Source organism: Aquarana catesbeiana, linkage group LG10, assembly GCF_042186555.1.
Source record: "Aquarana catesbeiana isolate 2022-GZ linkage group LG10, ASM4218655v1, whole genome shotgun sequence".
NCBI lineage: Eukaryota > Metazoa > Chordata > Amphibia > Anura > Ranidae > Aquarana > Aquarana catesbeiana.
The window spans coordinates 237292000-237307767 of record NC_133333.1 but is presented as its reverse complement, the minus strand read 5'-3'; the positions used below and the strand labels follow the sequence as shown (position 1 = coordinate 237307767).

At 43.6% G+C, this 15768-nt stretch overlaps 1 protein-coding gene across 1 annotated transcript in view; it reads left to right on the top strand.

The window, feature by feature from the left end:
- PEX14 (peroxisomal biogenesis factor 14) overlaps nucleotides 1-15768 on the top strand; it is a 272999-nt gene that overhangs the window by 83594 nt on the left and 173637 nt on the right. The window lies entirely within an intron of this gene.

Here is a 15768-nt window from a genome sequence, read left to right as displayed (position 1 = left end):
CAAGACTTGCTCCTTTCAACACACATGGACAACCCAAGTTCTGGCTACCACAGCCTGTCTCCACTCTTAGCTAAAAATATAAAAAATCGTGTAAGCCACGTAATCCTTGTAAGCAAGCCAGCAGTGTTGAAACACATCCAGGGAGGTTGGTTTCCAATGGAGACTTTATCGCGTGCAGTCTTTACTTAAAGCGTTTGTTAACCTAAATAAAAAATAGATCCTGCTCCTTTAAAGCATGTTATATGACACAGTGCTTGTCCTGTATCATTTGGTCGCCTGTAACACCTAAAATACCTGGCTGGTGCTGACAGTTTCTCCCCTTCCCTCTGTAAACTAACCACAGTAATCATGGCTGCTGAGCCCTGACACCGTGGTCAGTTTGCATGCCTCTGTCATCCGCAGTTTGCTGTCCTGTGTCTCTTGTGTCCTCCTTCCCCCTCCCCCTCCCCTACCTGCCTGTCAGCTCGTGGCAGTGTCGTCCCCTTCGCTCCTGCTGCTCAATTAACTCTAACCTGTATGCACCATCCGCGCTGTCTCCTTATGCAGTGCCCCATCTGTGTGTGATTTATTAAAAAAATGAATTCTGTAAATACCTCATGTAAGAGCCGAGATCCGTGATCACATGACATGGACAGGTCTCCCCTCCTCCCTTCCCGAGTGACATCATTGGGAGAATCTCGGCCCCTCCCCCTACATCTAACAGAGGAGAGATCGCGGATCTCTGCTCTCACATGAGGTATTTACAGCATTTTTTTTTTTTTTTTTATAAATCACACACAGAGGGGGGCAGTGCATAAGGAGACAGCATGGCTGGTGCATACTTGTTAGAGTGGCTTAAAGCGGAGTTCCACCCATAAAATGAATTTTAGAGAAATAATCAGTAATATCCATCCGCAACATCATTAGGAAAAAAATTTTTACTCGCTTGTTCAGGGCTGTTGCTATGGAGTTCCTTGTATTCTGACACTTCCTCTTCGTGACACCTGACATTCTGTTCCCTCGGTGCCTCTGCTCGCTAGTGCTCCTGGGAGATGTGTGTCACCCTTTCCCAGGAGTCAGTGGGGCTAGCATCGTATTCTTTCGAAACTAAAAATGACGCGAACAAAGGTTGGTTGCCATCACAACAGGGCGGCCACTTCCGCCGCCCATTGAGATGGCAACCTGAGAAGTCTCCTGTGCTGCGAGGTGTGCATACTGCGCATGCGCGAGAATGGGGCGGTACATGCTGGTTTTATTAGCAGCACCATATCCAGGAAGAATATCCTTGTGGGCTTCGCCTGCCCACAAGCAAGATGGGAATGCACAGGAAGAGCAAATATAAGGTTAGTTTTTATATAAAATATAGCACCGAAAAGTAGAAGGCTAATGAGTGCCACATTCGAAGAGTATGCTGCTAAAAGAATGATTTAAAAAAAAAAAAAAAGTGCTATATGTCGTTAGAACTCAGCTTTAACCACCATTTTAACCACTTCAGCCCCAGAAAGATTTACCCCCTTCCTGACCAGGCCCTTTTTTTGCGATACGACACTGCGTCGCTTTAACTGATAATTGCGTGGTTGTGCGACTTTGTACCTAAATAAAATTGACGTCCTTTTTTCCCCACAACTAGAGCTTTCTTTTGGTGGTATTTGATCACTTCTGCAGTTTTTATTTTTTGTGCTATAAACGAAAAAAAACCCGACAATTTAAAAAAAAAAAAAAAAAAAAAAAGCAATATTTTTTACTTTTTGCTACAATAAATATCCCCCCAAAAATATAAACAAACACATTTTTTTCCTCCGTTTAGGCCAATATGTGTTATTTTTGGTAAAAAAAAAAAAATCGAAATAAGCGGATATTGATTCGTTTGCACAACAGTTATAGCTTTATATTGTTTATATCTTATTAAAAATTTTTTTTTATTAGTAATGGCGTCGATATGCGATTTTTATCATGGCTGCGACATTGCGGCGGACAGATTGGACACTTGACACTATTTTGGGACCATTGACATTTATACAGCGATCAGTGCTATAAAAATGCACTGATTACTGTGTAAATGTCACTGGCAGGGAAGGGGTTAGACACTAGGGGGCGATCGAGGGGTTAAGTGTGTTCCCTCAGTGTGTTCTAGGGGGGGATGGGCTCACTAGAACAGGACAGAGATCACTGGGAGCAGTAGATCCCTGTCATGTCGCTAGGCAGAACAAGGAAATGCCTTGTTTACATAGGCACCTCCCCGTTCTTTCTCTCCATGCCACGATCGCGTGCCACCGGCGAACATAGAGTCCGCGGGACCCGCGGGTATGCTCCCACGTGCCTGCTAGCCACCGTAGACTGAGTGACGTACGGTTGCGTGGATTTGCACATCCGTGCCATTCTGCCGACGTATATCGGCGTGAGCCGGTCGGCAAGTGGTTAATAAAACACAGAAAGAAGAGCTAAATTTTGGCGTGCGGCTTCAATATTTTATTTATTTATTTTTTCTGCGGCTTCAATTTTTTAAGTACAAGTAGGACAACCTGGGCAGAAATATAAAAAATGTAAGCTGCATGCCAAAACTTGGCTCTTCTTTCTGTGTTTTAATAATTGTCAAAAAAGCCTGTATACAATAACGTCTTCTCCTGAAACCAGCCTTTCTTGACGTGTTGCGCCATTCCTGGCTTGCTCACAAGGATAGTAGAAGTCTACCTCCATCTTTGTGGGCAAACCAGCAGTGGTGAAATGCATCAAGGAAGGTTGGTTTTGGGTGGAGATATTATAGGTTTTTTTTTTTTTTAACATTTTTTTTTTTTTAAACATAGAAAGAATTATTTAAGTTTTGGCGTGCAGCTTACATTTTTTTAGATTTCTGCCCAGGTCGGCTTACTTGTACTTAAATTTTTTTTTTTTTTTTTTTTTTTTTTTTTTTAAGCCGACTCAACGAGCACCTGGCAAGCAAGCTCACTGAGACAGTGCCTAGATTCAGGAAGATATGGGAACCATGGGACACTTATGTTAATATAGATCTGTAAGTTTACTTGGTTTCTTCTTTCAGGCATCTTTCTCAGGTCCCTTGGGTTTCTAATGTTAAGTCAAACCTTGTCTCTGGGTTTTCTCCTCTCCTTTACTTTTTTTTCCTCTTTCTTTTTTTTCTTGACTTTCTGTCCTCCCCCCCCGGCCATCAGATTGGACCCCTCTCCAAATTCACTGCTCTCCCTATTCTTTTTTCTCTGGCTAATGTTAATACTTTTGAGCTATATGTTGTTAGGGTTGGGACTATAAGCCTTGTTGCAGATGGGTAATGCGAGCGGGGCAACTTCTCACTTCTGTCATGGGTCACTCTGAACGTTATGGGAGTTTTTTTTATTGCTTTTTGCTCGTTTAGTGCCTATACCTTTTTTTACTGTTTTTTTTTTTTTTTTTCGGTTTGTTCATGAAGATAATAGTGTTTACACTTTGTAACCTGACTAAGGGCTTTATTCAATGTGAACTTATTGTCTAATAAATATTTTGTCACTTTACTCATAATAAAAAAAGATTGAAAGGAAATATTTAAGCCGTACTCAAAAACTTAGCTCTTCTTTTTGTATTTTAATAATTGTCAAAAAATCCTGTATATAATAACATCTGCGCCTGAAACTAACCTTCCTTGAAACGTTTCACCACTCCTGGCTTGCTCACAAGGATAGTAGTAGTCAACCCCCATCCTTGTGGGATAGCCAGCAGTGGTGAAACGCGTCAAGAAAAGTTGGTTTCGGGTGGAGATATTATAATGCAGTCTTTTTTTTTTAACATTCTTAAATGCCGAAAGAAGAGCCAAGTTTTGGTGTGCGGCTTACATTTTTTTTTACTACTTAGAAAAATGTAAGCCACACTCGAAAACTTAGCTCTTCTTTCTGTGTTTTTATTAATTGTCAAGTAAAGATTTCTTACATTATTGTCTCCATCCGTAACCAACCTTCCTGGATGCGTTTCACCACTGCTGGCTTGCTCACAAGGATAGGTGAAGTCAAACGCGTCAAGGAAGGTTGGTTCCCAATGGAGATATTATATGCCGCCTTTTTTGACCATTATTAAACCAAAAGAAGAGCTGAGGTTTGGAGTGTGACTTACATTGGTATATTTCTTTGCAGGTTGTGTTACTTGTATGGGTTTCCCCTGCTAATCCTTTAGACCCCTTTCACACTGGGGCAGTTTGCAGGCGGTATTGCGCTAAAAATACCGCCTGCAAACCGCCCCTAAACAGCCTCCACTGTTTGTTCAGTGTGAAAGCCCGAGGGCTTTCACACGGAAGCGGTGCGCTGGCAGGACGGTGAAAAAAGTCCTGCAAACCGCTTCTTTGGAGCGGTGAAGGAGCGGTGTATTCACCACTTCTAAACCGCTCCTGCCCATTGAAATCAATGGGACAGTGCGGCTATACCGCGGCAATACCCGCGCTGTACGAGGGATTTTAACCCTTTTTCGGCCGCCAGCGGGGGTTAAAACCGCACCGCTAGCGGCCGAATACCGCTGCAAGAACGACGGTACAGCAGCGCTAAAAATAGCGCTGTTGTACCGCCGACGCCCCCACCGCCCCAGTGTGAAAGGGGCCTGTATTTTTAGCCTGGGTGGAGTTTTCCTTTTTTATTTTTTTAAATTTTGGGTGGAGGGTTCTTTTGGTAGAATTGTCCTCTGACTTCTCATATCTGTCGGGGACTGTGGTGGGAAGCAGCATCTATCCTCTCTCTGCTGTAGGCCGTTCTAGAAAGGAATGAAGATGGCCAATGTCACGCTAAGAGAAGGATGCAATAAATCACAGGAGGTCAGAGCTTTTTTTAAACCCGGACATCTCAACAAATCTTTTATTGGACGTTTTTAAAGACACCTTTGTGTCTTGATGTGGAAGTGAAAGGTCTGTCTGTTCTTTATTTCTGCGTAAAGAATCATTGCTGAATTTTATAAAGACGCTTCTTTACAATCTCCCAAAACTGGATACTCAATGTGTATTTTTCTGTTTTGGGAATTAGGAGTGATGACTACTTTTCTAAAAAAAAGAAAAAAAAAAAGTATCTTTAACTCTGCTTGCATCTATTTGGTCTAAATGATAGACAGCTGTCTCATGCGTGTCGTGTCATGCATGCATGTCTGCCTTTTACCCTAAATCTGCAGCTGTTAGAGGATGTACAGTACATGGAAAAACGAGTGCTATCAGTGAAATGATCTCTGTGTTTTAAGTAGCAAGGGGTTGATCATATTAGCATTCAGGAAAGGGGGAGAAACGTAAAGGGATACTGAAACCAGGAGCCTGCATTCACTATATCTGGTCTCCCACAGTGCACAGAACATGGAAATGCAATATAAACTGCTAAATACCTTTTCGTATCAGCAGTATATAGCAGTCTTATGACTTCTATCAGTGTCTGGTTAAAGCTTGTAGGAGGAGATTTCATTCTCCCCTGAATGTCATGTAAGGCTACAGGACCCCTGACCCTCTGTCTGGACATTGCTGATCACATGCACCCTCGTAAGCAAAAAAATAAAAGAATAAAAACTCTCTAGCAATACACACCAAACTGAACATGTGCAGCTTTTCCCCAATGCTCTGTTCTATCAGGAGATGGACAGTGGAAGAAGGCGAGGATCAGAGAAGACAGGATCAAATAGCCCTTTTATACAATGTGCAGGATGAAAACCCTTCCCCGGTGAGTATAACAAGCATGCTTTACTGCATATGCACACTGATTTTACTGTTGTGGGTTTAGTAACACTTTTTAAAATAGACCTTGCATTTCCAAGCCAAGGTCCGTCAATTTAGTGAGGGCCCCCTCCCCTTGCTAATTTACTGATCTAAATGGAGAAAATATACCCTAAAAAATATACCCTAGGAGGGATTTAATTTACTTACTTTTCCTCTGCTTCTGCCTGCGGCACTTAGGTGAAGGTGACATTACATCCTCCTTGCAAGATCCTGAAGGTATGCTGAGTGCCCAAAATTTCACAGGAAGATCCTTTTTGCACTGTGCTGGGTGGTCTACTTACAAGATTTGGGGTACTCGGCATTCTTCAGGACCCGCTGCAGTACAAAAGCCGGGGAAAGTGGCCCTTGCTTGCAGTGAAGGTTCCGCTTTAACTATTGTTCTACCGCTCCTTTCTAACCCATCTGGTTGTTTCCCCCCTACCTTGAGAAGCCAGCTACACTCTTCTAAGTCCTCCCCCGTCCAGGTCCTTTGTAGCCCCTATTTCCAGAGAGGGGCTTTAAAGTGGTATAGAACCCAATACCAAAAATATATTATATTGAAGCTTGCCAGTTCTTAAAGTGGTAGTAACATCTGCTTTTGTCATGTTTACAGGTAAGGTTATAATAAAGCTTGCCTGTAGGTAAAATGAATATCTCCTAAACGTGAAGCCACCGGCGCATGCATACTGCACTCTGAAAGGATGGCATACTCAAGTGTGCCGCTCATTGGGAATGCCATGCTGCGAGCCTGACTCCTGCGCACAGTGGGTGACATCCACGTTGCTCGGCCATTCAAACTGCCAGAGCCTGCAAACCCAGAAAGAAAGGTGGGTGAAGATGGAAGCCTTGGCAGCGGTGACAGCGCACTGCTGGAGGGCTTCGCTTTAAGGTAAGTCTTTCATAATGTGCTAGTATGCGATGCATACTAGCACGGTATGACATTAAAGGGGTTGTAAACCTTCAAGGTTTTTCACCTCAATGCATTCTATTCATTGAGGTGAAAAACCTCCTGTAATGCTGCAGCCCCCGTTTTACTTACCTATACCCCCTCTATCACGTCCCGGGGACAAGCACACCAGCAAAAGCCGGTGTCTCAGGTCCTGATTGGATGGATTGATAGCAGCGCAGCCATTGGCTCCCGCTGCTGTCAATCAAATCCAATAACCCAGGTGGCGGGGCTGAGTCATACATTCAGCTTCTATGGATGACTGACTCGGGAGCGCGCCCGCAAGGCAACCCCCCGGGAGAGCGCTTCTCCCAGGCGGTTATCTAATGCAGGGAGGAGCCGTGAGAGCCCCCGAGGGACCCCAGAAGAGGATGTTCGGGGCCACACTGTGCAAAATGAGCTGCACAGTGGAGGTAAGTATGACATGTTTTGTTATTTAAAAAAAAAACAAAGCTTTAGTGTCACTTTAACTTGCAGGGGACCACAAGTGCCTCTATAGGAAGCTGCTTTCTATGGGGGGCAATTGTGCAGGCTTGTGCCCAAGACACCATGCCTATGTCTATAGATACAGACAGCGTGGCTCCGCCCCCCTCCTGGTTTGATTGACAACAGAGCGAGCCAATGGCACTCGCTGCTATCAATCTGCCCTGTGAGGAGGGAGAGAGTGGAGAGAGCCATTGCTCTTAAGCACATTGCTGGATTAAGATTGGGCTCAGGTAAGTATAAGGGGGGGGGGGGGGGCTGGAGGAGTATCCTGTAGCAGTGAAGGTTTTTTATTTTAATGTAGAGAATGCATTAAGGTAAAAAAAAAAAAAAAAAAAAAAAAAAAAAAACCTTGAACCTTTAGAGCAACTTTAAGCATTCTATTTTAAGAGTATACCTATCCCTGTATATTGTACAAGGAAGCCATCTGGAAGTTCTTTTTGAATTTGTCATTATTCCAAACTGATACCGCTTCCCGGGGAAGAGAAACCACATTTGTGGTGCTGTGACCGTAAGGAACCCCCTCTGCAATTTAAGATTAAATCTTATTTTCTCAAATTTTTAAAGTGCAACTTCACTCTCCAAATCAACTTTGACTATTTTTAATCCTCATGCTGCTTGTGTTCACAAATAAATAGGTGTATCATATTTACTTGTTTTAACGACTTTTATTTCTAGTTACTTCCTAGTTTCCATACCTAGGCAAATGATGTAATGCATCCCAGGAGTCTTCAGGAGGGGAGGAGGGACTTTCTCAGCTAAGCGTATCTTCCTGGCTTCATGCCTGAGCTAAAGGCAGATGGATTTCAGGAAGTAATTTCTACATGAATTCTACATGGCCAGAAATGCTTGGGGGGGGGTTTACAAAGTGATTTTTCAGACAAATTAAGCATGGAGACATGGATGGATGGGGGAGTTTGCTTTAAATATTAAAAATGAATTAAAGAGGAGCTTTAACCACTTGCCGCCCGCCATGTAGCAAAATGACGGCGGCAAAGTGGTTTCAATATCCTGACCGGACGTCATATGACGTGATCAGGATATCAAGCCGCTGCGTGCCCCCGGGGGCGCGCATCGCGGCGATCGTTGTTGCGGTGTGTCAGTCTGACACACCGCAACTCCGATCTAGGTAAAAAGTCTCTGACGGAGATTCTTTACCATGCGATCAGCCGTGTCCCATCATGGCTGATCGCGATGTAAATAGGAAGAGCCGGTGATCGGCTTTTCCTCACTCGCATCTGACAGATGAAAGTAGAGGAGAGCCAATCGGCTGCTCTCCTGACAGAGGGGGTCTGTGCTGATCGTTGATCAGCACAGCCCCCCTCAGATCCTGCCCAGGACCACCAGGATGGCCACCACACTGGACCACCAGGTATGCCCCCTAGACCCCCAGGGAAATATCAATCTGTGCCCAGGCAGCTGCCAATCAGTGCCCACTCCAATGCCTACCACTGCCAGTGCGACCAGGGATGCCTATCAGTGCCAACCAGTGCCACCCATGAGTGCCCATCAGTGCTGCCTATCAATGCCCATCAGTGCCACCCATCAGTGCCAACCAGTGCTACCCATGAGTGCCGCCTATCAATGCCCATCAGTGCTGCATATCAGTGCCACCCATCAGTGCTGCCTACCAGTGCCTGTCAGTGCCCGCTCATTGGTGCCACCCATAAGTGCTGCCTACCAGTGCCCATCAGTGAATGAGAAAACTTACTTATTTACAATTTTTTTTAACAGAAACAAAAGCAAAACTTTATTTTTTTCAAAATTTTCAGGCTTTTCTTATTTGTTTAGCAAAAAATAAAAACCGCAGAGGTGATCAAATACCACCAAAAGAAAGCTCTATTTGTGGGAACAAAAAGATAAAAATTTAGTTTGGGTACAGTGATGGATGACTGCGCAATTGTCATTCAAACTGCGACAGCGCTGAAAGCTGAAAATTGGTCTGGGCAGGAAGGTGTATAAGTGCCTGGTATTGAAGTGGTTAAATAGCGTTTTTGGTTTGTGCTGCTCAGCTGCAGTGTAGTTGTGCTTTAAATTGTGTCCTTATCACTTGTCAGAGAGCTAAGATTGATCAAGTTGGTCACGCCTTTACAGTTCACACTGATTGATTTGCAGATAGCAATCCTGTCTCCCCTTAAGTGCTTCTCTTGGGTAGATACCAGATCACTGTGATTGGCAGTCACAGTGATCATGTGATCGGGAGGCCATCCTACCAGTTTGTGATCCCCACTGAGTGATTGGGAGCTGTAAGGGACAGCATAGTGCTGGGGATGCAAGATTGAGCATGCTCCCTAGCACGAATCAGAGACATGGCATCTATACCCATATAGGGCCCACATGCATGTGAATGGCCAATGAGAAGGGGTAAAAGTTTTTTTTTTTTTTTTTTTTTTTTTTTTTCCAAATATTTTCTGCCTTTAAAGTGGAAGAAAAGCCAGTCTTACTATTAAAAGTTTTCTCACCTCCCCCTACCTATCCTGCCTAGCCTGTATTAAAAAAGATGTGTATACTTTCCTGTTTTTAATCCGCTGTGGTCTGGTCACGTTTTTCCTGCAGTTCCAGCTCATGGAGCTCTCAGCAACAGCTGGGAGCTGTGAAATCACCCATAGGCTCTCATAGTCCAGCCATTGTCGGCACAGCCTTTAGTCCCCTGCAGCAGCTGCTCACTGACACAAGTGAGCTGGAGCTGCAGGATCACGTGACCGGACCAGAGTGGATTAAAAGTATGCAGGTCTATTGTATATACAAGTTAGGCAAGTAAGGTAGGAAGAAGGAACATTTTTAGGAATGGCTTTTCTTCCACTTTAAAGGCCAAGTTCACCTTTTATATAAAAAATAAAATAAAAATGCAGTTATTGTTGCAGAAAAACAAATGTGCATTTATAATTTTTCCTGCTGGAGCCTGAAAAGCATTGCACCTGCGACCAGTAGATCATGGGTGCAATGTGGGCTCCTGCAGACATGTTCCTTTTGCTTTCATCCCATACCACCGTACCAGCTTTCTGTTTGAAAGACAGAGGACATATCAGTGGACTACAGAAGTGCTCATCAGCGCCCCCCCACAGCCCATTGAAACTACAAGTGTGCCTGCAGTGGTATAGTAGACGGTACTTGTAGTTTTTCATTCGCAGTAAACTGTGAATAAATGACGAGGCTGTGTGGGCAGGTGCTGCCCTACCCGCTGTCACAGGGTATTGGGGATCGGGGTGAGACGGTGACTGAAGCTGGAACAGGTTACGTGTTCACCCTAAATACAGGTGGAACATGGAACATCTTCCAAAGGTGAACTGATTCTTTAAACACTTGCCAACCACTCACAGTAAATATACGTCATTACTTTGATGTTAAATACCGGTGTTGTGGCAGCAGCTAGCTTCCGGGTCGTTTCCGAGCTTATCGGATATATATATAGATATATATATATATATATAATATACACACTAAAATGCAATAAAAAAATATAAAGTAAAAAATGTCATTTTTGAAAAAAATAAATAAATGTCTCTTTAAGAGCTATGGACGGAAGTGACGTTTTGACGTCGCTTCCACCCTGCAATGGTATGGAGACGGGTGGGAGCCATCTTCCCCTCACTCAGCTCCATACCACACACGGGAGCGGACGCGATCGCCACTGCCGGTGGCTCCGGTAAGCGGTCGAGGGCGCCAATTAAAGTGATCTCACGGCGAATCCACTGCAGAGACCACTTTTATCTGAAAGCGGACCGCCTGCTGAAGAAGAGGATACCGGGGTTATGGTAGCTAGCTGCTGCCATGACAACGTTATCTCTCTTCAAACAGCCGACGAATAACGACGGCGGGCGGTCCGTAAGTGGTTTAAAGTGGTCTTTTTGACCCCAGATCTCTCAATAAAGAGGACTCATGCTTACTTCTATTACAAGGGATGTTTACATTCCTTGTACTGGCGGTCCCCGGGTTACAAACAAGATCTGGTCTGTAGGCTTGTTCTTAAGTTGAATCTGTTTGTAAGTTGGAACAGATACATTTTTTAAGTTGAGCTCCAGCCAAAAAAACAATTTTTGGGGATTTTGAAAATTTTGGGTTGTTGTGGAAACAAGGATTGGTGATAATAAAGCATCAGCGGAGACACCTTTTTTCCATAATAACTCTTACAGGAGTGAATTTCCCTTCCTAGGAGTAGATTTCCTCTCACTTTCTGTTGTCTCCTTCCGTGTGTAAATGGGAGTCGTTTGTAGGTCGGATGTTTGTAACTAGGGGACCGCCTGTAATAGGAATAAAAGTGATGAAAAAAATAAATAAAGGGACAGTGTAAAAATAAAGTAAAATAAATCGGAAAAAACATTTTTTTTTAAGCGCCACCTCCTGCCGTGCTCGCACGCAGGAACGAACGAATGCGTAAGTCGCACCCACATATGTAAACGGTGTTCACACAAGACGTGATCAGGTATCGCCACGATCGTTGGAGTGAGAACAATAATTCTAGCACTAAACTTCCTCTGTTATTCTAAACAGGTAACCCGTAAAAAATGTTAAAGCGTCGCCTATGGAGATTTTTATGTACCGTAGTAGTTTGGCGCCATTCCACGAGCGTGCGCAATTTTAAAACATGACATGTTAAGTATCTGTTTACTCAGCATAACGTCAACTTTCACATTATACAAAAAATTGGGCTAACTTTCGTTTTTTTTTTTTTTTAAATAAAAAAAAAAAAAATTACGTTTGAAAGGCCGTTGCGCAAACACTGTGACATAAAATATTGCAACAATCACCATTTTATTCTATAGGGTCTCTCTGCTAAAAAAAAAAAAGTATTTCATGTTTGGCGGTCTAAGTAATTTTTTTGCAAAAAATACTAATTTTAAACTTGTAAACGAAGAGTTCAAGAAAAGGCCTGGTCAACAAGTGGTATTTAACTACAGCGATTTTCAAACATTTGCTAGTGAATGTAAATTGCGCAGCTCACACAAGTCGATTTCTTCCATGTAGTTTTAGACCCGATTTAAATGATCTAAATGATTTTGTTTTAAACATGAAGAGATCCTCCGTGCCATGCATATTTTATTTTTTAGACCGTTTATCCGTGAAAATAGCAGTATTGTGTTTTCATTTGTAGGTTTGTTTCTTTTTGTTTTTTTTTTTTTTTTTTTTTCCCTTCTTTTTACCTTTTTATCTTTTATTTTTTTAACCGTACGTTTGCTACAATCGTGTCCTACCCGGGTCTTTCTGGAGCTGATTAGTAGCAGACTAAAACTCTGTTAAACTTTTTATTTAAGTGTTTAATCATCTTCTAAAAAGAGGGAAAAAAAAAAGTAAAAACAACTTTTTTGGTTAAAATGATTAAAAGTCTCCCGGAAGCTGATTGAAAATGGATTAAGAAGTGCGAAAAAAAAAATTTGCTGCTAAATGCTAGCCACGTACAGCAACACCGAAATCTGGAGAGCGCTGTCACCCGATCACCGGTGTCATGTTTATCAGGAAGCGAAGGGTTAACCCCGCTGAGCGCACACCGCCGCGCAACATCCCCCAAAGCCACTTCTGATGAAATCCTTCCAAAGGGAGAGGGAAGCTGGACTTGTTAATTAAATTAATCTGGCACTGGGTGCTCTGTAATTATAGGTGCTAAAAACCTGTGTTTAACAGACGGCTGCAGCTGCAGTTTGAAAAATGATAGGTGGCACGGAGGAGAGCCTACCGTGGGCAAGGAATGCGGGAGAACCTGCTCCCATTAATTGAAGAGTTGGCACTGTTCCTTCCAGAATTGTGTATATTTATTTTTTATACTTTTTTTTTTTTTATTTTTTATTTTATGTATATATACGGGAGAAGTTGAGGACATGCAGTGTTTTTTTTAAATAGTGCTACACCCTGTGACGTTTACAAAGGAAAATAGGACAGGGTGCAGTACTGGCTGTCTTGGCACAAGGCGGCAAGGAAGGTTTTTAATATCTGTCCTAAAAAGTGATTTATTTGTTTTGGTTGTATCATACAATCTTGTTGTTCTTATTATTGGAGGACTTTTAAAGGAACATTACGTGTCCCCTTTGTTTGCCTGATGCGGTGAGCTCTCCATGCTTTGGTTCTCAAGTTTGCCAACTAAAGGGGGTTTCTTTGCTCCTCGTTGGTTTTTAGATTTCATTTTATATAGCATTCAACGGGAAGGGCTCATTCGCACCTGACCATTTTGTTGCTCGATTTTCAAAGTGCGACAGTGCTCAAGTTGAGAAACTCATCTTGAAGCTCCAAACTTTCTTAACAGCGAGCCGATTTTACTTTCTTTCGGGCTTTAGGGGGGCAGGAGTGGCCAGTGGAAGTAGAAACTACCCTAGTGTCAGAGGGGTAGTCAGCTGAAGTTGAAATAGTGCCCCATCATTAGTATTAGAGGGAGGAATAGTGCCCCATCATTAGTATTAGAGGGAGAGTTGGTGCCCCATCAGTATTGGATGGAGGAATAGTGTCCCATCATTAGTATTAGACAGAGGAATAGTGTCCCATCCCATCTCAAAATTGGGCCGAATTGGCTATTTTCCCTTCCCGGTGTCATGTGACTCGTTTTGTGTTATAGGGTCTCAGGTGTGAATGGGGAGCAGGTGTGTTAAATTTGGTGTTATCGCTCTCACTCTCTCGTACTAGTCACTGGAAGTTCAACATGGCACCTCATGGCAAAGAACTCTCTGAGGATCTGAAAAAACGAATTGTTGCTCTACATAAAGATGGTCTAGGGTATAAGAACATTGCCAAGACCCTGAAACTGAGCTGCAGCACGGTGGCCAAGACCATACAGTGGTTTACCAGGACAGGTTCCACTCAGAACAGGCCTCGCCATGGTCGACCAAAGAAGTTGAGTGCATGTGCTCAGCGTCATATCCAGAGGTTGTCTTTGGGAAATAGACGTATGAGTGCTGCCAGCATTGCTGCAGAGGTTGAAGGGGTGGGTTGATCAGCCTGTCAGTGCTCAGACCATACGCTGCACACTGCATCAAATTGGTCTGCATGGCTGTCATCCCAGAAGGAAGCCTCTTCTAAAGATGATGCGCAAGAAAGCCCGCAAACAGTTTGCTGTAGACAAGCAGACTAAAGACATGTATTACTGGTGGTCTGATGAGACCAAGATAAACTTATTTGGTTCAGATGGAGTCAAGTGTGTGTGGTGGTAACCAGGTGAGGAGTACAAAGACAAGTGTGTCTTACCTACAGTCAAGCATGGTGGTGGGAGTGTCATGATCTGGGGCTGCATGAGTGCTGCCAGCACTGGGGAGCTACAGTTCATTGAGGGAACCATGAATGCCAACATGTACTGTGACATACTGAAGCAGAGCATGATCCCCTCCCTTTCGGAGACTGGGACGCAGGGCAGTATTTCAACATAATGACCCCACGATACATCCAAGACAACCACTGCCTTGCTAAAGAAGCTGACAGTAAAGGTGATGGACTGGCCAAGTAGACCTAAACCCCATTGAGCATTTGTGGGGCATCCTCAAAGGGAAGGTGGAGGAGCGCAAGGTCTCTAACATCCACCAGCTCTGTGATGTCATCATGGAGGAGTGGAAGAGGACTCCAGTGGTAACCTGTGAAGCTCTGTGAACTCCATGCCCAAGAGGGTTAAGGCAGTGCTGGAAAATAATGGTGGCCACACAAAATATTGACACTTTGGGCCCAATTTGAACATTTTCACTTAGGGGTGTACTCACTTTTGTTGCCAGCGGTTTAGACATTAATGGCTGTGTGTTGAGTTATTTTGAGGGGACAGCAAATATACACTGTTATACAAGCTGTACACTCACTACTTTACATTGTAGCAAAGTGTCATTTCTTCAGTGTTGTCCCATGAAAAGTTAGAATAAAATATTTACAAAAATGTGAGGGGTGTATTCACTTTTGTGAGATACTGTATGTGCCTAGGTCAAATTTCGGGTTTACATCCACTCTAAGGTATTACTAAACCCGGAACCTGCATTCACTATATCTGGTCTCCCACGATACATAGAACATGGAAATGCAATTGTTTTATTCAATATAAACTGCTAAATACCTTTTTTCTCATTAGCAGTACCATATATACTCGAGTATAAGCCCAGTTTTTCAGCACATATTTTTGTGCTGAAAATCTCCTCAGCTTATACTCGAGTCAAGCACTTTTCTGCAGCAGAGAATGACAATTTCCTTAACGAATTTGGGGCCCCGTATCTCTGGGCCACTTGGTGCTAGGAACCCCAAATTTGGTGTGCAAACCCAGTGGAGCTAACACTACCATATATCCAAAGCTGGGGTTCCTAGCACCAAGTGGCCTTGAGATATGGGGCCCCAAATTCGTTAAGGAAATTGTCATTCTCTGCTGCAGAAAAGTGCTTGACATTTTCCGAACCGACTTTGGGGCCCCGTATCTCGGGGCCACTTGGTGCTAGGAACATTGAATAGGTTATAGTGCTAGTTCCACTAGGTTTGCACACCAAATTTGGGGTTCCTAGCACCAAATTGCCCCGAGATGGGGGGCCCCAAAGTCGGTCAACTGTGTCCATCTGCAGCAATGTCATTTGGGGACCCTTTGGGTCCAGAGACCCCAAATTCTGGCTGCAGCTAGGGGGCATCTAGGAACCCTTAACTACTGAGTTTGAAGTTTGGGGGACCTATGGCTGCAAATGGGCACAGTGAGACTGCAAATGGGCATTGTTGACTCTCTTTT